We start from the raw sequence: 24,879 nt of genomic DNA on the forward strand, positions 1-24,879 counted from the left end.
TTATTCTGTCCTTACGCACAGATATCACGCAAAAACATCGTTAAATTGCATTCAATAGCGGTCAAAATGGATATTTTCGTTGAAATATGTTGCCTGAAACTTTTCGCGATTAAAATACTTCCTTTTTACTTCGTACAAGGAAGTAAAAAATGACAATGAAATATGCCAATCTCTTAAAAACAGTGACATAAGAAATACGATGGAAAATTGTTGCCAAACCCATATTTCTAAAAGAATGAAACTGTTCAAAAAGATGCGATTTCATCAAAAATCTATCAACAACAATAAGAAAGTAAAATTGTTGCCAAAATCACATTTTTAAAGATATGAGATGTGAGAAGTGTACTCGGAAGCTTCATTTAAATTTTTTTTTAAAAATACAAAATATTATCATTTTTCCAAAATTCTTTTTGCAAAAGCAATCGTAAGGATGAAAGTTTAACATGTCCAAAAATTTATTTGTTAAATAAATTCGTATTTAATCGATTTATTGAAACACGAAATTTATTTTAAGTTCGTAAAATAGCTCCTACATTTCATGACGATGTAAAAATGGAGTGCGTAGAGTAAAATCTCGCTTTCCTATAGCCCATTATGTCTCAAAATGACGCGATTTCGTCACAAAACATAAAATAAAAAAAAGTTTAATTCGAATTTGGAAAAAATTGCTTTGAGGTGCACTGGCTCTTGTCTAGATGCACCTATGTACCAAATTTCGTAGCCGTGGGTCTATTAGCTTACGCGCAACGCGAACGAAAGACACAGACACGGAGACAGACTCTTTATTTTATTATATGTAGAGAAGATCATTGGACTTGTGTTCATTCAATCTATTACGAACTCGTACGCAGGCAACATTATTCATTCTTAACTTTCAATGTACAATCTCTATAAATCTATACAATGCTTGGTACATAAATGGTACAGTTGCTTCGTATATTAATGGTACAGCTGCTTGGTCCCTTCACAAGCACATGTTTTGGAATACTGTTTAAGTCTCTGATTACGGTATTATGAATCTGCTCAGTGTTTGTCAGTTTAAGGAAGGGAGAGTACAGGTGCTAAGTCTGAGGAATAACTGTGACACCTATTGTTGTTAGAAACTACATGACGAGAAAAGAATTGTGAGATGGCTCATTATAGTGCAGCAGAAACCAGCTAGTATTCGATTGAGCTTTTTCAAGCCTGACGCTTTGAAGTCAGGTTAATGGTACAGCTGCTTGGTCCCTTCACAAGCACATGTTTTGGAATACTGTTTAAGTCTCTGATTACGGTATTATGAATCTGCTCAGTGTTTGTCAGTTTAAGGAAGGGAAAGTAGAGTACAGGTGCTAAGTCTGAGGAATAACTGTGACACCTATTGTTGTTAGAAACTACATGACGAGAAAAGAATTGTGAGATGGCTCATTATAGTGCAGCAGAAACCAGCTAGTATTCGATTGAGCTTTTTCAAGCCTGACGCTTTGAAGTCCACCATACGGAGTTTATCGCCTGTCGTTCAGGAACAAATTCTTTGTGAATTATTCATTTCCAATTAAATAAGTTCACTAACACAGACATTACTCGAAAGCTTCCTGTGACCGTGGTGAAACCTTTCCAAACAAAAAATAAGTGACTGCCATTCTTTCTCAAGACCATAAGCAAAACACTAACATTTTCCAAAGGAATTAACGACAAGGTTGAAAAAAAATCCTGATTAATATACAATTTTACTAGAAGATTTTATTGCTGTTATTTGCTCAATTTTTGAATCCACGACAGCAGTTGTTCGCTGGATCAAAGCAAACGATTAACTGCATAGAAAATTCTGTCCGCAAAAGTAAACGATATTTAAAGAACAACATGTTGAAATATCGAATCAAAAAATCCTGTCAATTATTGTTCGGTAAGTTTTTCTGAGATTTGTCAGAAAAATCAGCCCTAAAACACTATAGACTAGGGTTTTCAACCACAGGGAAGTTCTTCTCTGGGACGAGGAATTTCATACTTTAGGGAGAGGGGGAATGTGATCGGCCTTTTATTTGGTTACTAAGTGTATCGTTTCCATTTATGGATATAAAAAACTGCTTTTATTCAAGTTTTGGCATTTATCAATATCTTCTATACATTTTGCTGTTTTCAAAAAATAATCTAAATCCAAATTAATGCATATGTATTTTTCGAGTTTTGGAAAGGAAGGGGTCGGGAATGATCTTTTAGCAACTTTGAAAGGGATGATTAGGGTAACACAGGTTAAGAATACCTGCAGCAGACGTACTGTGATGATATCGACCTGCGAGAAAATCATTCGTTTTTACGTAAATTTCAAACTATGCATTTCTTTATCAGTAATTAAAGCAAAAACAGAATGGCTATCAAAACGATATTAAGAAATTGGAGAGTTAACCCTAAACTCCAAAATGGTTCATAGAATTCTAAACTCCAAAATGGTTAATAAACTTCCAAAATGGCTAATAAACCCTAAACTACAAAATAGTTAATAACCTTCTAAACTCCAAAATGGTTAATAGAATTTAGAGCAATTACACATTTTGAAAAGTGCTCCAAAATAATCATACCTGTATGCTACGACTGCAAAAGATCAGAAACACGTTTCATGAATTATAATAACACTAATGCTATAAATCTTTGTAACAGTTATTAGCTGGAATATATTACAAATTGAATACATTATAATTCATATCAGTAAAATATGCTATTAAAAATAATATTTAAATTTAAAATAATAAATACATGTTTATTGTTTTAAAACCGTTCAATTTGTTAAAGAATAATTAATCATAATTTTAAAATAAATTAAAGATTTTATTCCTTGGCAAATGATAATATTCTCAGAGCGAGCTACGCCACATGGAAAATAAACTTAAGATCTTATATCACATGTAGTAGCGACATTTGCCAAGTCAAGAAGATTGTATATAAAAGGTCGTACACCGTAATATAAGGAGATGAAGAAATCCGGAACGTAAAGTAAGAAAACGGTCCAAAAACTGATGTAAAGTTTGCATTAAGGAAGTTTCTAATACCCCAAAATAAATAAATAAATAAATAACTTAATAGTTTTCTTATTTGGTTTATAGAATGAGCTCGGTACTTTCATAGAAGTAAATAATTGCTGGAAATTATAAAGAATTACACCAATTAGGTAAACAAAACAGAGGAAAAATTATTTGGAAGAATAAAAATAAAACTGACGATTCTAAAACTATACAAAAGGAAACATAAAATAAAATACGTGCGATAAAGAATAACGAAAGCCTGGAGGGAAAGGAGAAAAAATCCCTCAAAGCATTCTAATGAATGGATAATGAATCTCTCGTTAGCACATACATATGAGGCCTTATAAAAGTTAAACTGTAATTAAAATGAAAGAAACACAGACATGCGTTTATCTATTAAATTAATATAATTTATCTGTCGATTTTTTTTATCTGCACATATTCTGGTCTTCTTTATCTTAAAGCAGCGCTAGGGACATTATTTTTCAATTATAACATGTTTATAGCTTTTAAGTGAAAACGAAAGAGTTCGCTTGTTCAAGAAATGCGAATAAATATATTAAATGAGAAAAAATCCTGAAATGTTTATGGAATGCATTCTCCTAAAATCCTATCTATATTAAAGTTTGAGTGAAAAAAAAAATGCATAAAATAAAAGTGAATGTTTTAGGAACAACGAAATTTGTTTTAAAGTCGAACCATAAGGGACACAGTACAAGAACTGTCACAGACAAAAGAACTGTAAACAAACAATGAGATACAAAATAGCTAAGTGAGGCAGAGGAGGGAAAGAAAGAGGAAATAAAAAGAAGCATATGCGTTTCTGTTTTAAAAGTTAAAAAATCCGGAAAATGAAATAAAATGGCGAAGTGTTGACATTTTTCCTCCATTTCATTTTAGTTCCTAACGCGCCAAATTAAAAAAGAATGTAGAAAGAAAATCGTACAACACGGATTTCAAAGAAAAAACAAAAATATTTTTCATTTATTTTATTTGAATTTCCGTTCAGAACTATAAAGCAATAATAAACATCTTTTGGAATTGTAAAAATGCAAAACAGGTCTTTGCAGCTCCCCGTTTCATTGTTGTTTTTTTCATTATTATTATTGTAGCTGCATAGAAGAAAACAATGCAAATAATTCTTTTCCCTTCTTTACTTTTTCTGTGACGCTGACAATAAAGAGCAACGCAACATTTACATTAAAAGTGCTTCCAATGAAAACAATCTTTTTTCTCTTATTTTGAAATATAAAAGAAGGGCAAGCAAATAACATTTTCAATTCACGAAGGAATTTTCCCTTTTCCTTTTTCTAGAATCATTTAGTATTTGTTTATCTAAAAGATATAATAAATATATTAGAAAAGGAGTTCTTTTTACCTCCTTTTTTACAATTGCATTGTTCTGCTGAGTCATCAGAAAATTATGTTTAAAATCAAGAAACGAGTTTCAGTGAAAGAGTTATATTAAATCCTAATTCCCCAAATAAAAATTACACTAGAGTTGAAAATTCCTAATTACGTTTGGAAAATAATGTAAAAAATTTAATAATTTTCAAATCATGGGTTAAAACACTGTTTGCGTGTCATTACGTTATTTTATTATTTAGTGTTTCAAACGTAACTCGGACCCATCAGCTGCTTCGGTAACTATAGCAGTTTATTGTTTTCCGATGTAATAATTTTTTATAGATATTCCACAATATTTTAAATTTAGAACTAATGATCCTGCCCATTATTTACAAATTTTTATTACACAGTGCATACGCCAGAGATCGCGGCTGTGGGTCTAAGACATCAAAACATAAATACTGTTTAATTTGGATATTAAAATAAATATGGCCAACTATTTGTTATTATAAAAGAATAACGATGTACGATGTTTTGTACGTTTGTTTTTTAAGGAATATCTGAAAGTGTTTGGTTTACGAATCTACGAAATTCGTGTAGAATTGTGCTTCATATAAGCAAAATCGCTAGATTGACTGATTTAAATTAAAACGAATTTTCGCAATCGTTTTGACAATGGCTTGAGGTGGGGAATTCATCGATAAGCTAGAGGCTTTTCAGAATCAAGCGGAAGTTTTTCGATGGTTGCAAGGATCTTTAACAATATTATCTAGATTTTTTCCACCAGTTTCCAAACTATATGTAGCATATTTAGAAAGCCTAGTCAAGACCATTCAAAGGACATGATACCTGTGGATTTGACACGTGGCAATAAATACGCATTACCATAGAGAGCCCTAGAGAAAGTCCTGGAAGGCCAGACAGCTTTAGAAGGACCTCGTTGCGCATCTAGAACTACAATTTGTATGCAATCTATATACAGGCGCTTAACAAAGCAGGCCTTTACGCTTGATGACCAGAGTTATGTGTACAATTCAATATATAACAAAAGAGAGTCCATTTTTCTGGAGCCAGGCATATTATTTTTGGACGTAGCAAGATTGGAGCATATCCTCTACAGCGATAAGTTAAATTTCAATACATAGAATTATTCTTGATGAGTCTTCATCTGCATACAGCCTGAGGCTCACCAGCAAAAGGGAACCCACTTTACTGGTGGAAATGGTCCTTAAGTGGAGAGATATTATGCTGGACGAACTGCATGTCTTCGATACAAGTGCTGTGACTGCATAGTTTTAGAGAAATGAGATTCTTGAACTTTATATGAAGCTTATATTGGAACTATTGGAAAGGATTTTATTTTTAGGAGCGGTAACACAAGGCTAAAAAGAGATCAACTGGTCAATGATTTTGTTGAGGAAATTTGCCCTAATATGTGGCCAACGAAGTTGTCAGACTTAAATCCAAAAGACCAAGTTTGGAATCCTCTCGTAAGAGCTACTGGCAAGACGTCCATAACCTCTAACCGTTAAAATCGTGGCTTTTAGAAATGTAGACAAGCTATGATCAACAATTTCATTTACATTATTAGGGCCATTGTGAAGTAAGTAGGTAGGGCCATTCAAGGGTCGCCCCTCTCTTTATAACCTGGAATCTTCTAGAAATATGATGTATCATGTTTTGCCCACTTTTGGATTCATTTGCACATCGCAAAACACTTTCCCTTTGATTATTTTATGTTGCTATTGATTCAGTGAGCTGATCATCTGTGTACAAAATTTCAATTAAATAAGCCAAATAGAATTGGAGTTATCCCATTTTATTGTGTCAACTTTAATATTGGACTTCAATTTGTCTTCAACCTTAATTTTGGACATCGGTTTTTAGATAATTAAAGAAACTTCATTATCTGCTAACATGCATTTCTTCGCCATGATTTTGTCTCTGGTTCGGAAACTGAAGTATTCAAATAACTGATCAGGTTGAAGAACTGGAAGGGCAGTTCTGTCTTTGTTGAGGTTATTAAACTGAGAGCTAAGACCGTTTCCGAGAAATGTTTGCGAAACAAGTGTCCTTCCATTTGGGAAAGAGGGGTATATGATTTTTATTGTAAAATAAAAACAGGTAAAGTGAAGAATACACCTTTCTCCCTTGCATAACAATATATAAGTATGCAACACATTATTCGGATTTTTTAAATAACCGGCTGTTTTGTCGTCCAAATTTATTCGGATATTTGAACGTCTACTTGACAGAGAATTTTCGTTGTTGAATCAAAGACCCAATTTCCTGTATGGGACAACACAAAACATTAAGCACATACTTTATTAGTTCGTATATTTGAAGGTATATTGCAAAAGTCACACTAGAATTTGCTAGAGATGCACACGAATGGATTTCTGTGGGCAATAATACAAAATACTTAAATGCATACTTCAATAAAAGTACGCACGGATAATTAGTAGAGTCATGGGATTATGCACATTCCCTGCGAAAAAAAATATATCCCTATCCCTATGGCAAAAATTCTAAATACTTAAAAACTTGAAACTGAAATATACCTATCTAGCATTCATTCTAGCATGAAATCGCTCATTTTATTTCAAATAACTTCTATAAGTTAATTTCACTTTTAGAATTTAAGTACGTGTAATGCAGACTAACGATCTTTCATTGTTTTTTCTCCTTTTAAAACAAAAGTTCGAGCGTTCCGGTAAAACTTTCCACGCGAGAAAGCAGATCGGTGGACCGTGCAAACTACAAGAAACTAAATTACATTCGGTATAAATAATTATTCTTAACTTCACCGTAAATATAAAACCATTTTAACTGCAAACAAGCAAGCGCACAGTAAGGCACTCTAGCGGCGTTTATTGAAAGTGTGCATTGTCAGGAAACAAGCAAAAATATTACCTACGACGATTACGTTTTATACCAGTTGCAATTAGTTATTCTTTTCCTTCCATGGAACGCATTTAATTGGATATGCATTTAAAAGCTTCACTTTCTCCCAGTAAAAGGAAGAAAGAACATTAGTAGAAGGATGGTAGTGACCTCTGGTGGAGTAAGTAGATGTACTTAATGTGGCTGCCGGTTTTTGTTTTCTTTGCTCAGCCTTTGTTTAGCAACTGTTCCAACGTTCTAATTTTTTGGCGACCGGACGCTAACAAAATATTCCAGAAGCGAAAGAGATTGTTGAATCTGTGAGTGGATAATTTGTAGCAAAGTGTTTTCGGAATAACTTGCAGGAAGAAATGCTGAGAAATAAGCGAACAATATTTTGCAATTTTGATAAGGGAGAGGATTTTCTTCTTTCAGAATGCAAGAAATTTTTAGGAAGCGATTTTTAGTAAAGTGATTTGCGGGCTACTAAGCTATTCGTTTAGTGATTGCTATGAGAGTTTTTAAAAGCTAAAATTCGTATACTGTAGCATAAAGGAGCCTGAAGCGCATTTGTTAAAAACCGGTTGATAATCTTATTTAAAGAGTATATCAGACTCATATTATTTATTTTTATGTGTAAGGTATTATGAAAAACAAATTTCCGGCATGAGGGCTGTATGGATGTAGCTTTTACTCTGCTTTGAAATAATTGCAGTTGGTGTTAAACCAGATTCACTCTTTAATGCCAGCGACATGTTTTTCAGTTACTAATTTACAGGCCTAACGATTTTGGAGACATTTTACAGAAAACAAAATAACTGATAATGAAAAAATGCGCATTATCTATATATACATACAATTTAATGCACACATATGCTGTTCTTTAATTATGTATTTCATCTGAAAATCCACCAGTAAACTTAGAAGCGGGTTTTTGCATCTCTTGTTCTGGTGGAAATGGTGAATGCTTTTATAAAGGATTCAAATCAATTTGTCATTTAGCTATTTGCGACAAAATGCTGTATTCCTGCTGAACCTCTGCTGCAGTTTTTTCCATTCCATTTTATATTCCACAAATGCATATTTTAAAATTGAATTCAAGACAAAAGTACCCCGGTTTAACAATAAAAACCGCTAGAATTTAGAATACAAACGAAAAGAACGTATACGAAAATGGGGGCGTTGCTTGTTTAAATTGAAGAATTCTAATAAATATTTTTACCTTAAGAGCTGTTTAATGCATGGATGCCAGAGTTTGGCGCACTCTTAAAATCTGGTGATTTCTACTAAGGTGATTGCGCCAATATACACTGGTGTGCAAAAATTAAGGACGAGACGGTTTTTTTCAATATTACTTTGTACAAAAGCTTTCCAAATCAACACATTTAATACCGTAAGATCCCCAATACGTAAGGACATGAGTAATGTAAGCAACACTTACTAAAAGAAAAATCAGAGGGATAAAAAGAAGCTTTATTGAAAAAGTAGCATGGAGAGCAATGCGAATGAAGGCCGAAACATCCCTGTGATGGGTGTCCAGCAAGAAACATTCGGTCTTTAATAGGGGATATGATCTCCCCTGACTGCTAGGCAGGTTTCACAGCGTTTACCCATGCTGAGAATAAGGCTGTCAATGAGTTGTTGAGGCATTGCTGCCCATTCGTCTTGCAGCGCTAATCGAAGCTCCGGAATCGTTACTAAGTACTAAGTATAGTAAGGTAAGTAAGAATCGTTACTAAGTATTGTAAGGTACGAGCTGCCAAACGTCTGCCCATACATGCTTCCATACATGCTCGATGGGATTGAGATCCGGAGATCGTGCCGGCCAATCGATACGTTCAATATCCTCACTCTCTAAGAGCTGTTCGGCAGCTACTGTGCGATGACATGGTGCATTGTCGACCATGAAAAAGAACTGCGGACCCATAGCGCCTTTAAAAAGACGCACATATGGAAGAAGAATCTCGTTACAATAACGGGTCCCGTTGACTGAACCTGCGTCGAAGATGTGAAGGTCTGTACGACTACCAAGCATGATGCCTCCCCAAACAAGAACACCGCCACCTCCATACCCGTCCCTTTCAATAATGTTCGAGGGATGATTGCGGCTTCCCCGTTCTCTCCAGATGAGCATGCGATGAGAATCGGTACTCAGACTGAATCTGCTCTCATCTGTAAAGAGTACTCGTCCCCATTCATTGTCTCTCCAATTCCGGTGTTCCCGGCACCACAGAGAACGCCTTCTCCGATGGGCAGGCATTAGAGGTACACACCGTACGTCTAACGCCTGCCCATCGGGCGTCGTGCAAACAGACCACCACAGTGCAGTCTTCTAGCCACAGTAAAACGCGATATCGGTCGTCCAGTCGCCTGTGTCGTGTGTCTAGCGATTTCTCCCGCTGTCTGCCGCCTGTTTCTTCTGGCCTGTAAGGCAATATACTGGTCATCTGCGGGTGTGGTTCCTCGTGGACGACCACTACTAAACCCCCGGATAGCTGTTCCTGTAGTTTGAAATTGTCTCCAAAGTCGTGAAACGATGCTGTGAGCAATTCCGAACTCTGCAGCCACACTTGTCACACTGCGGCCTTCCTCCAACTTCCCAATGATTCGGGGTAAAAGCATCCAGATGTCGTCTAACAGATTGATTATTCGCCATTTCTCGCTGAGGCAGCAACTCGGTGTGATTTTAACTTCTATACGGCGTGCAATCTCTTTGCCAGAAATACTGATCTTACACCGACAACATGCTTTATACTACTCAGACACTCCCCCATTACGTCTACATGCATATCTGCGCATGTGCTACCGTACATCACCTTACTTAATCTCCTGATTGGTCTTTCTGTCCGCTCTGCCTCTTCGTTCAGCTGATATGCTAATTTTTCGAATTCGTCCTTAATTTTTGCACACCAGTGTATACAGTGTACATAAGAAGCTTTTCTCAGAATAACTGGCTCAGTGAATAAAGCCCTGACATATAAGTAGTTTAAAAGTGGTTTTCTAGTGGAAGTATGTTGACTGTCACATAGCCAATGTCCCATACCACGTTCTTCATGTCATTCTACAACTGAAACAGAAGTTCTTTCAAACATATTTTTAGAGGTTCTAATATGTCCAATATTCTATGCAGAGACCTGAACTGTAAGACCACAGAAACTTCATTTAAGGACGTAAACGTTCGCCTCATGCTTCTGCAACACGTGAGCGGACTATGTGGTGCAGAAGTAATTTGAAACTTAAAAAGAAACGACAAGACATTTTGCTGCGCTTTGGCATCACAAATGAAAGACTAGAAGCAGAAAAACATACTCTGGGTGAAGTCTTTCCTAAGCAAAATAATAATAATAAACTTCCAATAGTGTGATATGACTCATGTATCAAGAACGATTCCATCAGTTCATTTATTACCGGTCCTCAGACACAATCACAATGCTGGTGTAGAACTGAATAACCACGAGAATTAAAAATATCAGCGAACCACTTTATTATTACCTTGAAGTTGAAATTTAATCAATAGCAATTATTATGAGGTGGCCCTCTAACCTAAATAATTAGCTTTAAGTAAGAAAATAAAACTCTAAATCTGTACACTATTTTCTGCTTGCGGATGAACATGACAGAGAAAATTCGAATCCACCCAAGAATGTGGTATTCAATTTAAACGAGGATAGCTGATATTTAATCTTTTGATTTCATCGATGAAGAATCATGACGAATCAGATTATTTCAGCCATCTTATGTATTTAAACATATGCCGTGCTTACTATAAATTTCGTCTTTTTCTCCAACTAAGTTTATAAGTACTCCACAGTTATATATATTTAAATGGTATATCCCCTGCTTACGGTTGCTTCGAGAAGCCAAAGGCACAATCTTTCGACGATTAGTTTCTGGCATTTTCTGCGCACGGCATTTCAAGTGTTGTACTTTCAGTATCAAGACCTGCCAATTCCATTTATTAATAGTTGAGATCCGCAAAATTTAGACTTTCGGACAGTTCTAAGTAACATTCTTCGTTATCAGTATGGTTATGAAAGACATTGACAATGATGTTAGTCACAGCATGATCAGCTTAAGCGCCACAGATTTTTGGACATTAGGCTACGCATATATTCAAGACAAGTACATTACAAGGACTCGCCATGATTCTTCATCCACGAAATAAGACGAGTATTCTCAGCAGAGAAGACTATTGCAATATTGCATTCCTGCAACGGTTAGCCCTTAATCTACTGTATTTGTCGGCAAACAAGAACTAGCGTCCAATTTTGGGAGTTTAAATTTAGTCTTTAAAACTAAATGTTTAGTTTGACGGCCACCACTCATTAATTATTGATGCTTAAATCTTTATTTCGATTCTACTAATAAGACAGTTCGTAGAAATGTTTAACTCTGATTGTTTAACATTCCCTTGTGAGTAAAACAAAGATTTTACTTGATCAGAAGTAATATCATGTGTCTCATATTGGTCCATCTTATACCCTGTCTGGTATTGGTTACCAAATGGCAATAATAGGGGGACCGGAAAGTAATGTTATCAGGACTGGTATTCCTCTTTACTTGCCTTGGAAACATGAACTGTCCTGACTCGAAACAGGGAGCTTACTAAAGATATGTTCAATAAATTGTGAAGTAGACAATACACACAGGAAGGGTATACGAAACCCTTTATTTTTCTATCTTTACAGAGATTTCCGGACTTCGGAATACAGAGACCAACCACTGGTGGTCTGAACGTAAGAATATAAAAATATTAACTAAAACTCTAACTAAACTAACTTTGGATTAATATACAAGTGCCTACTTTAAGATTGGCCGTTAATTAACAAAAAGCCGTATGTAGTACAGAGAGCTGCTAAAACTACGATACGTTTAAAATTATCAAGAGGATTAAACCTCTGGCCTTGAAGGCAACCAGCAAACGAATAAGACTGCTATGGCAAGCGGCCTGCTTCTAATAACTCCTTCCTCTCTCTTGCTTGGCAAAAAGCCACAACTTAAGTACTTGGCGTTAGCAAGACAAATTTGCATAAATAAGTTAAAGCTTTTAATTCTGGCCGGAAGTAGAAAATAAGAAGTGATAGTAAAGATTTAAAATAAAATAAACGTTAGTAAAACTTAGGATCCTTATAATGTCGTTTCCGCGCATGTCGACAACAACGTGCTAAGGGCAGAAGTGGAAGCAAATCCATGTCAAACTCTCTTAACCAACCTTGGTCGACCATCCAGAACATTTAAAGCAGAATGGAAGAATAAGCAAAGCAGGTGTTTGAGTCCCCCATAATCTGTCCGAAAAGAACAAAGCCAACCTATCCATCACATGCAACGTATTGCTTCAACGGCACCATACAGAACCGTTTTTTGATCGTTTGATTAGTGGAGACAAAACAATAAGTCCTATATGATATTCCAGAACTCAAAAGGCAGTTTTAATAAGGGTTACAAAGGGTTTATATCCCGAAAAGGCGCTTCTGGGTGTTTAGTGGTGTATTCGCGGAATTGTTCATTTTGAGTTACTGAAACCTGGAAAAACTGTTAATGCAGACCTTTATTGTGAACAATTGGATCTAGTGAACCAATCTTTAATCGAAAAGTATCTGGCGGTTGTCAACGAAAAAGGGGTCATTCTGCAACACGACAATGCAAGACCGCACTGTGCAAGACGAACACTGGAAAAATATAATAAATTGGGGTGGGAGGTATTGCCTCACCCACCATATTCGCCCGATATCGCACCCTCGGATTTCCATTAATTCCGATCCCTAGAACATTTTCTTAGTAACAAAAAATTTGAAAATTTGGATGATGTCTAAAATGCCATCTCGAGATATTTTACTCAAATACCGATTGGTTTTTATCGTTCTGGGATTGAAATCTGCATACTAGATGGCAAAAGGTTGCTGATAACGAGGATGATTATATTATTGATTAAAAATAAAAACTTTTTACAAATTTATTTGTTTGAATTTAATGTAAGAAAGTGACATTACTTTCCGGTCCCCCTATTATTTTGACTGTCCTATATAACCTTAACGTTAGTGAAATTAGCTTTCTAAGAACTTCAAATATAGAATTAAAAACTCTTTCAAATTTAGTTTTAGTTAATTTAAGCAAATCTGATATATAAGCAACACATAAACACATACACACACATAAACTAAGTTTTTTAAACCATTTTCACCTTCTCGTTACTATTATATTATTATTCAAATTATTAAAATCGTGTCTTTATTGTTATTGATACTATACATAAGAATACGGACGTGAACCTCAAAGAATATACTTACGAGGCAAATTCATATGTAAACATGAATTTAATCAGTTAAACTTTATTTATTGAATATATGTAGTCAAAATGTAGTAGTACTTTTTCTATTCAGTCCTTAATATTGCAATGTCCTTGTCCCAGCGTCCAGGAAGTTTCATGATTCCTCAAAAAAGAATGCATATATTTTGACTGCATGTTGATCTATTTTTACATAACCTTCTCACTAGTCTTAAACTTTGTCTCTCCTAAAATGTTTTAAGTAGGCAAAAAGCCAGTGAATCCAACTACTGAAACAACCTGTGACTGGTCTGTTTGCAAGGAAGCCTTCTTGTACCACAGTGTGCGCAAAAATATCTTCGCGGTAAGAGTCCGATACTGACTTATCCTGACATTTTTTAGGATTTCCATAAACAAAAACACTAGTACACATTTTTAACATTCAATATATAATACTAAAAACTGTATGGAGTGACTGAATGGTATAACATTTTGTCTGCGTTCTGCTTACATATATACGAGTACACACAAAGAAGGACAGAGGTTGAAAACACGGTACAGTAACATGCTAGTATATGCATTCAGTAAACGGTTTTCGGATTGAAACATGATGCTTCAGAATAAATACTAAGAAATTTTAACTATGTCATAAATAACCCTAATTAATATAATACCTTAAATGATAAGTCTCACTTTTAAGATGGATATATATTGTTTTCAACAAGGAATTTTTAAGAATAAAAGCATCGTCTTATAATCATATTTTTGTCAATACAGTGTGTAACTTATCATACAAACTTAAGGTAAACTTAAACTTACGTCAACAAATGTGGTTGAACATTTGAAATGAAGAAGGAAATATACAGGGTGGTTATAATTAAAGTTACTCTATTTAGATCTAGCCCGCTCAGGTAGACGCATTTTGTTAAAATTTGGTATATACATTATATGGAACCACCGGGAAACGAAAATTGCAATAAAAAGTAATAGTACAAATTTTGACCACCAGATGAGAAGGGGGAGTGTGAGAAACTACAACAACAACAAAAAGAGCAAAGTGGGAACACAAAATCTTCAAAGCCTATTTAGCATGAGTGGTTTCTCGATCCGCTGCAGCAACATAACGTGTTACGCTTGCTTTTGTTTAAGGTTTAGGTCCGTATGCTTCATCCATAGACCCAATCTTTTCGGAATCTCCACAATTAGAACCGGAGAACGAGTAGGCCAGGCAGTCGGATAACTTCTCGAAATTACCCGATTGTCTCCGAAGTGGGCACGAAGCAGTACTTTTACTGATCCGGCAATGTGAGATGGTGCACCATCCTGCATGAAGACAGTAGTCTCTAAACATTATTGTTCTTGTAAGGCAGAGATGATTTTCTGCTGAAGAAGTTCGCAGTAACTGGCACTCATGGTGGAATCTTTAAGGGTCTTGAGGAGTGTTCACCTCAAAGCAAAAGCTATGAAGAATTATATCAGCAGTAAAACCACACCATACAGCAATGTGATCAGGTTGCAGAGACCGTTCGTGCACAGCATTAAGTTTTGCAATATTCCATATGCAACAGTTTTGAGTATTACCTGCTTCATCTAAAAAAAGGTAACTCGTTCGACCACAAAATGTTCCAGTGCCATGCACTGTGCAACGGCAGTTCTGCCCAAATGAAGGCTAGCAAAATCAATGCTTTTTTCCGGGTCTGCAAGATGTAGCTTTTGTAGAAATTGGATGTTATATGGATATTACTTTATAATGGACTACAGAACCTTTCATATTATCAACATTAAAACATATCAGAAAAGGGAGATACAAATAATGTTTTACCGCTTGAGGATTTACTGGAGAATACTGGAAGACTTAATTGGAAGAACACTGAAAGCTCTTTCGACCACGGCAGGAGTGACTTCTTCCACAGTTTCATTTGAAATCCGTTTCTGTCTTCTTCGTTGTAGAACACACCTCCCTACTCTCTTCAAATTTATTGATATTTTTTTCCAAACCCTAGCTCAAGATAGGTCCTTTTTGTAAGGCTTTCAAGCGTGAATATGCTCGCAGTGGAGTTGAAAATTTATTGCTGTTCAGATAAAACAACTTGATTAGTAAAGCTCCATCTTCCTATTCTAAACGTATGGTGAAAAATTATTTTATGGTGTTATTGACTACTGCCTTGATTACGCTTCAGATTTGCATAACGTCATTTCTACGCTGCAAAAAGCTCCATCTATCGGTTGAAATTTGCATTATTAATTTTTATTGTAAATTTCTTTCCTCGTGGTCCCTATAATGTATATCAAGTTTCAACAAAATAAGTCTACCAGAACGGGTTCTACATAAGTCCGAATAAAGTAACTTTAATTAAACCACCATACACATTAGTTTAGACTTTTCTTAAATTGTTTCTAGCAATTAAGAGATGTTAGGAATTATTTTTGACAAGTTTTTCTTTTTTTCTCTTTCAAGGATGCGTTAAATTTCGAGGATGCGTCAATTAGAATTTAGACTTTTATGAAAATTCATCAGTGCATTCGCATTCGGGTAAAACAAAATTAATCTTTAAGCAGTGTTTAGACTTTTCTTAAACGTCATATTCGAACAGCCCCTTTTCGAACGAAGCTGAATTCCCATGACAGATATAATTCTCCTTTTTGGAAATAATACGGGCTCTAAGCTCGGAGCTCGAATTATCTAAAGTCTATTACACTCTACCGTTTAATGGACTGCAATTGGACGATGAGGTTGAAAGATAGAAAAAGAAAAAGGAACAAAAAACAAAAATTGGTTATTTATGACCATATTAGCTCGCTTAAAACAGCCGTATAAATGGAAGCTATTTTAATGATTTTCGTGACTTTGAAAAGCACACGTGAAGGAGGATGACTGAAATATAGTTTTCTGGTTTTGATCTGAAATATCTGTTTTCCTACGACGAGCGCTAAAAAAATTAAACTGCTTTGGAAATTTAAAAATAATTTTAAATTCTTTATGTTAGCTGTAAGAAAACAACGCGGACAGAAAATGTATTATTATAGATTTTTAAAGCATTTTGATTGTTAATTCTTAGCTGCATAACGAATAAAACTTGATGCGGACACCACATGACTTTCTTGTACGGAATACTAAATTATACGAATTTTTTGCTGGATTTTATTTAAATTTATTTCCTCGAATTTCATTAGAGATATATTTTTCATTCAATTAATTAAGTTCTCAATTCAAGGTAATGCAAAAATACATAAAACCCCAAAATATCTTCATTCAAAATTGAAAAATATAGAAAGAAATAAAACACCAAATACAGTTAAAACATTTTTTTTTAAATTTACAATTAAAGTTTCTGCCCCAAAACAAGCAATTCGGTCAGCAGGCAACAAGGTAGATTTTTCAGTGAAGAAAACTGAAAGTTTACTTTTGGTCCCTCTCGGCAAATAAACACTGAAGGTATAAACACTGAATTATGACTATAAGAGTGCTATGTAGCGGACATTGAATGCATTCAATGCATTCATGTTTGGAAAGAGTCAACTGTTTTTAACGCATCCAATACAAGAAAATAGTCAACGATATATTGATCGTGCTTCCTTGTCGTGTGTGCATCAGTATATCAAATCAGGGACGTATATATTTTGAAATTATATCATATATCAGATCAAATACAAATATATATTATAAAAATGTAATAGGCGTTTATAAATTGCTTAGTTAGAACAAGTTGTTTTCACTTTGGACTATGATTAAGAAATTGCGTTGACTTTGCCTTCTACCTCCTAAATTATAGTTTATATTTTCGAAAGAAATGGGAAGCATTCCTTTCAGTTTTCCGAAAATTTTATCTATTTTACATTCTGTGATACCAGAGCTCTGTAGGCAATGGATATTAACTGCAATGTGCTCAAAACGTGAATGCTTTAATATTGGTTACATTTTAGCCATGTTCAGAGTAATAGAGAAAGAAAACTATTTGTACGAAGTTCGTTAACTCTTTATTGACTATATAATTAATTGAATGGATTGGATTGGAATTATAAAGCACACTGCAGCTCTCTGTTTCAAGGAAACGATGCCTTCGAGGTGATCTTTCCTAAGGGAAAACTACTCATAAACATGATATACGCGGGAGGGGGCTGAACTGCGAAAATGAACCATGCAGCCAACACATTGGCAGGAATTTGAACTCGAATGTAATTATCTTATCCGCTGAGGCATTGGTGTCTTAACACAAGAACTTTATTTATGGACAAATTTTACTTGAATAAATTATTGTAAAAGTATCATAGAAGGTTAGAAAATTTCAGTGAAATATAAAATTGAATTTAACTTCTCAAAATTGATTCGGATGAATTTAGATGATTAACAGCAATAACATTTGCCTGGAATAATCTTTTTTAATTAGTTATAATACTGTTACATTAGCATCATGGATCTTATAAATAACTGCATGCAAGATAAAATATTAGGAGAATATACTTCAAGTGTTACTTGAGATAAAAATAATTAACATAAATATGGTACATCCAAAACGTATGTGCAAAACATTGCTAATATAATTCACATAATAAGTGCCTACAACCTGAATTTCCTTTCAATATGTAATAAATTATTCATATGTAAAAAGAATAGAAAATTAATTAGCCTCTTACTGGACACAAGAATTAACAAGAAATAATACTTTACTCTCTCATTCTATTTCCGAAAACTTTTTAACAAGCTTTTAAATTAACAGTTTTTATGAATATATCTCCGGTTTTGTGTACATTTAACTCTTGAGAAAAAAACATAAAATTTCGTAAATGCATATTTAATATCCAAATAGTATTTATTTATTAACGAGGAAAACAAGAGATTAGTTTTTCATTCTCTTATTACAAAGTCAAATGCATTTTTAAAATTATTTAACTAAACATGCTCGCAAAAAATATAATCTTTAAGAGTTAATTTCCTTATATTTTGTTAATTACATTATGCTAAAAGCTTTTACAAGACAAAAAAAGGAAAAAAAAAATTCTTGGTTCGCTGAAAAATAAGCAAAAGATATTTGATCCGACACTTTGATATTCCAGACCAGCAAATGAAGAAAAGGATGCAGGGAAAAAAATATCTTTTTCCTTGTTAAGAGGGAAAAAAGAGAGGAAAAGATTTAAAGCTAAGATAGGATGATTTTATTTAACAATTTATTTTCGTCATTAATTTCTACTCTAATGCGATAAATTTTAATTGTTCGCTAATTAATCTGAATGACTAAATTAAGAAGATAGTTTTATTTTTTTTTTCTTATTATTTTTCTTCTTTCACGTGCGCCCTTCCTCCTCTCCCTTTCTGTAGTTCTTCACTTTCAGTCTTAAATTTGCAATCACGAAACTAAGATAAAAATTTAAAAAAAACCTGCGAGAAGAAATTAGAAGAAAAATTCTGTAACGCGTAATTACAAGACATTTGTGGTAAACTGAAGAATGAGAGAAACGTTAAAAATGAATTAATTAACGAGTGAATTTTAAAATAGCACGATTACATGTTTTTTTTTCTTGTAAATCTTTCCACATTCCTTTAAAATTAATTCGAGCTTAAAGAAATAGGAGAAATTAAGAAATATTCCTGAATGAATGATGTAAATTTAGCAAAATTAAATGCTTTTTTTTCTGCTTTTTCTTTTTAACATAATTTAAAGAAAGGTATTTAAAAATTATAATATTTTAAGTAATGTGTGTTGTCATTATAATATTTTATTATTTGAAGATACTACGAAAAACAAAAATGGGAATTATCTAGCTTATCTACTTCCTCCTTCTTAAAAAATGGAGATTGTTTTATTTTTGATGTTTGAGTTGCCTATATTTCCTAAAATGCATTCTTATATCTTTTAGCATTTTTCTTGAATTGGCATGCTGATATCAACGCCAGTAAAGTTAAAGTTTGTTGAACCATTAAGTTCTTTTTTTAGAAGCAGGAGATGAAAAATCTGCACTACTATCACCGAGACTCGAACTTGCACCTCCTCGAATAAGCGCCGAGCGTGCTACCGTTACATGAAGGCATGCTGGAAGGAGGGAGAAGATACCTTATGTACTCCCCCTTTTAATAGGCGACTGAGGATGAGAGGACCCAATCGCCAAATCCTGGTGATGGCGAATTATCGTCCATTAACGTTTAGCTCGGGCGGGCGCCTCTGAAAGGAGGGAGATAATACCTTATATGTTGTATCTGACACTGTTATATTTCTTATTATTTAATAACACGTGGTCTTCTATGCTATTATTTGCTTGCTGTTTTATGTATCAATGCCAGTGACATTAAAGACCTGCCCATAAAGCATCATTTTAACGGTATCTAAACAGTATTTGAACGCAGTGTTTTAACTGCAGAACGTCATTGTGGCATTACTTCATACGTACTTGACAGTTCAATTTCATCGCATTTTCGTGGATCCTAAACGAAAAGGCTGAAATGGAAAATTCTGTTGTTGTAAAGATTGAAGCGGAACCATTTTCAAAAAGATCTCAGCCTGAAGTGAAATATAATGTAATTTATAAGGATGTGGAATTTAATGTAATTTACATGAAAGTATAATCGTAAGTTCCCTCAAAAATAACAAAAATATGAATAAATTTCAAAGTTCTCATGAAGAAATATATCTAACATTCTTTATCATAAAAAATTACCTATACTACTTGCCTTAATATTCAAATTCATTTATGGAAATTGCACATATCTACTGTAGTCTCCGATATATAGGTGAGTGAGAAGTTATGTTCAGCAAATCTTACCTGCAACAAAAAAAGGAAATATTATTATCCTAAACAAAGGCACACTTTGTTCATATCATTTATTATCCGATAAAATATATATTATCATATATAATCAAAAGTGCCTTCAAGCAACTTCATCAGGTAAATAGTATTGCTAAATAAATAGATGGTGTAACAAAAGATTACTTAATTTGAAAGGTATGATAACAAAGTTTGGTGAATGTTGTTACAGGATGATAGGATGTGCATACATGGTAGTGGACAAATAATAAAGCGCAGAAAAGATATAGAGTCATTAGAAGCAAGAGACATGGAAAACAAGTTATGTCCTTGCCAGGATTCGAAGTCTTCTCGATTGCTTCCGAACGTGTTTTCAATTACACCAGGAAGGCACGCCGTAAGGACGGAGAAAGTACTTTATAAAGTTACTCTATAACATACTTGAAGAAGTCTGTCCGTGGCTTTAATAAAAGTTATGATTTCCTTTAGTAATATACTAATATGTAAAGGCGTAGTAATGGCTATAAAAGAAAGCAGCGGGCGAGTTTACAGCTCCGTTTATGCCTCGAAATATATGTGAATGAAAATTATGCCATGAGAAAACAAGATTACAGAGATGAAGCTGCATCTTTTAAGTTCGCTTATGGATGTCTTAAACGTTTTCAGGATTGATAAAAGACCATTCCAGACGCTATTCGAAGAGGTAGGCTTACTGCTTCTCGTAGTGGCGGAAACATTGAAAAAGAAGAAAGATGTGGATCAGGAAGAAGTATGAATGCTAGCGCAAATACAAGGATGTTATGGCAAATGCAACAAAACTGTCGTGTATGTCTACAACACGTTTCCCCAATAGGGTTCCATGGAAACTTAGGACTCTTTAAGATATAGGCAAACAACGCCTACATCATAAAAAGGCAAACAAATATTTTCCCTGATTCGGTATTGTACTCGGGTAACTCGGGTGGAGAAAGCGGGTGTGACTATGACTAGAGTTTAGCCAATGAATAACTGAAAAGCTTCCTTTGGCTGTTCGGCTATGCTCGGTTAGCTTCGTCAGACGCCTTCAGCAGTTGCATGAATTTCTTTCCTACTTGCGTCACCATTCAATAGTAAAAAAGAAATGATAAATTAGAAAAGGAAGGAGATTAACTTTTTATTATTCTTCAGCAATTTTCGTTGAACTATGTATTGGCATTGCAAGGCCACGCATGCGACACGCATAGCCGAAGAGCCAAAGCCATCTTTTCAGTTGTCACCGACTAGAATATGCTCTCACTGTGTATGCATTAGTGACGCAGGAAGTGTAGGCTCATGTGGTTTATTAAACAAAGTGCTAAAGCACATTTTTATTTTATTACTCTATGAGTATTTTATTCGGTTTGTTTCCTTTTTGCAGTTTAATCTTTAATACTTCTAGATTTAAACGGTTAAAATGTGATGATACTTAAAGACCAGATAATTTTGAAAAGACTAGTAATGAAGATTTAGAATCTCATGCAAAATTTCAGAAGACTGATAGAGAAAGAGGTGCAAAAAATCATACAGTCATTACAGTTAAAGTATTTATTCGGGGGCTTTACGTGCCTTACGTATTGGTGATCCAGAATGTCCTCTCCTATTGTGTTTCTTGTGTATACGAGCCAGTTTACTTAGAACGTCCTCCACGAAGGCCTCCCTCCCCTTAGGCAGATAGCCCTAGTGTGCTTTGCCATAATTAAATACACACCAACACCTATTGTGCTTCGTTTGTGGGAAAAGCTTCCGAATGCAGCAATGGTTTCAATAACAGTGAACAGACATTTCACATCAAATCATACTAATATAATCATACTAATAAAACTGTTCATTATTTTAAAATCTGAAAATAAACGAAGTACAGCTTTTGTAAACACATTAACAGTTAGTGAAAAGTCTCAGAAAACACGTTATTTGGTATCAGAGCTTATTTCACAGAGAAGAAAAGATCAAGCACTCTGAGAGAATCTGATAATGCCTACATGTAAAATTATAATGGGTAAAATAACAGAAGAAGATGCATTACGGAAAACGGAAAATATTCCACTTTCTAATAAGTCGACGAATCAATGATATCCCATATGATGTTCAAGAGGTTTTGCGTGTTAAATTGAAAAAAGGGAAGGTTTCAATTCAAGTGGACAGTTCAACGGATTTAACCAAAATATGTTATATTCATTTGTAAGATTTGCTTATGAGGGAGATATTCAAGAAAACTTCCTCTGCTGTAAAGAAGTAGTTGCGACTAGCAGAGGAACAGATATTTTTAATACTTTGTCTGCACATCTGGGAAAGATTTTTTTTGGAATAATTGCATTGGAATTTGTACGGACGGAGCTGCTCTCGTGGCTGCCTCCATAAAAGGTTTCTTACCCATATAAAAGAAAAAATTCGAATAATTTTTCTGCACTCTGTTTTACTTATACAGAAGAGTTGATGTCAAAATCTCTTAAATCTCTTGGTCAAAATATCTTGCTGGTCTTTTAAAAATGGTAAACTTCATCAAACGAAAGCCAGAGAACAAGGATAAACGGCTCACAAATCTGCTGTTATACTCCGAAATACGGTGGTTAGGTAGACGCAGAGCTTTTAATAGCGTTTTCGAGCTAAAGGAAGAATGTTCAGATACTGTGCTAAGTGTAACTTGTGGCAAATCTTCCAATAGACGTGTAAGTTTGTAAGGATCTTAAGTTTTACTAACGTTTATTTTATTTTAAATCTTTACTATCACTTCTTATTTTCTACTTCCGGCCAGAATTATAAGCGTGAAGGTTTTTATGCAAAGTTTGTCTGGCGAACGCCAAGTATTTAAGTGTGGCCTTTTTGCCAAGCGAAAGAGAGGAAGCAGTGAGTTCGAAGCAGGCCGCTTACCTTAGAAGTTACGCAGTTGCTATTTGCCTTCCAGGCCAGAGGTTTTAATCCTCTTGATAAATTAAACGTATTGTAGTGTTCACAGTCTCTGTGCTACATACGCTTCCTGTTATTATAAGGCCAATCTTCCACGTGTATTATTCTTAAGTTAAATTAGAGTATTATTCTTATAAGTTAAATTAGAGTTTAGTTTTATTTTTATACTTTTTTACGTTAGACCCCGAGTGGAGGGTCAGTGTATTCCGAAGTACGGAAGTTATTGTATATAGAGAAAAATAAAGGGTTTTGTATACCCTTCGTCTGTATCCTGTCTACTTACCACAATTAGTGAACATAGCTTTAGTAAGCTCTCTGTTCCGAGTCAGGTCCTTGTATGTTCCCGAAGAAGGTTAGAAGGAACATTGAACCTGATAGTGGCGCCCAACAAAGAAGAATAACCATGGCCGAGTTTCAAGAAGAACCTGTGCTGCCTGCAGAAACGGCTCAGAATCCAGAAATGCCAGCTGCCGCCCTGGAAGGATTCGGTTACATCGTCCAGACCATGCGCGCTTCGATGAAACCAGAAGCAACGTTTAACGGAAACTCACCGGTAACCAGTTTTTTGGAAAAATTGGATGACCACTTCATGCTCTACCCCGTGCACGAGTTTCAAAAAGTTACCTTAGCTACCAGCGCTTTGAGGGGCCAAGCGCTTAACTGGTTCAAATGTATCGGCAGAAGTCTCTTGGGTCAAGCAGGAAGTCCCACCTATACTTACGAAAATTTCAAGACTGCCCTACTAAAAGCCTTCCCTGTTGTAAGGGATCGTGCGAAATTAGAAACGGAACTTTTTAGTATATATCAACAAAGAATCGAAAACCTCTCGAGCTTTATTTTAAGAAAAATTCACGTTTTCAAGCTCTTGTATGGAAACCGTCCGGATCCTGAAATAATTCAAGTGATTTTGCCGAGGTTACTGCCCCAAGTGCAAGACTTTATTGAATTAAGAAATCCGACTACACTGGAAAAGTTATTTGAGCTAGCAATCCAGTTTGAAAGTAGAAGAACGGCGGATGTCGAAAGAAGACGCCAATATCAACAGAGAAACCAATTTGGTACGCCAAGACTACAGCAAACTCAAGCATACGGCTACGGAGAAAAAGCGAATCAGTGGGCAAGGAAACCCGAGCATTCAAAAACAGCCGGCGAACGTCGACAGTTCAATAGCAACCCAGGAAAAAAGTCTCAAGGCCAGGGGAAAAAGAAGGAAAGCACGGAAAGGAAAAATAATTTAAACTAAAACGGATTTCTGCTGACGAGAGGGTGCGGAAATCCGAAGGCCACGAAAACCCCTCTTCCTACAAGATAAATACAGTAATGGTGAAAAATTTGACTCTTCCGAAGATTGAAGTCTTGGTGAATAATATCCCGGCCACCGCACTCCTGGATACCGGCGCGCAGTGTTCCTGTGTGGCAGAAGTCTTTTTTAGAAAGTATTTTCGCAAATACCGCATATATAATGCGGATAATACGACAGTATTAGCGGCGCAAGGAGAACAATGTAAGTGCGTAGGTAAAGTACCTTTGTATATCCGTATCAAGGACGAACAAGTAAAGGTGATGTTTTTTATAGTAAAGAATCTGCAAGCACATTTGATCTTAGGAATAGACTTTCTTTCAGGCGCACAAGCTACACTGGATTTTAAGGAATCGTTCCTTAAGCTGACAATGAAACCAGTGCGTGTAGAAAAGGTTGAACCGCCAAGGTTAAATCTTGACCAC

At 35.0% G+C, this 24,879-nt stretch overlaps 1 protein-coding gene across 1 annotated transcript in view; it reads right to left on the reverse strand.

The window, feature by feature from the left end:
• The window catches only part of LOC118182775 (uncharacterized), a 453,922-nt gene that overhangs the window by 324,325 nt on the left and 104,718 nt on the right, over positions 1-24,879 (reverse strand). The gene's annotated exons all lie outside the window — the stretch shown is intronic.

This window comes from Stegodyphus dumicola, chromosome 3, assembly GCF_044657685.1.
Source record: "Stegodyphus dumicola isolate Sdum_Otavi_A_Nest chromosome 3, ASM4465768v1".
Lineage (NCBI taxonomy): Eukaryota > Metazoa > Arthropoda > Arachnida > Araneae > Eresidae > Stegodyphus > Stegodyphus dumicola.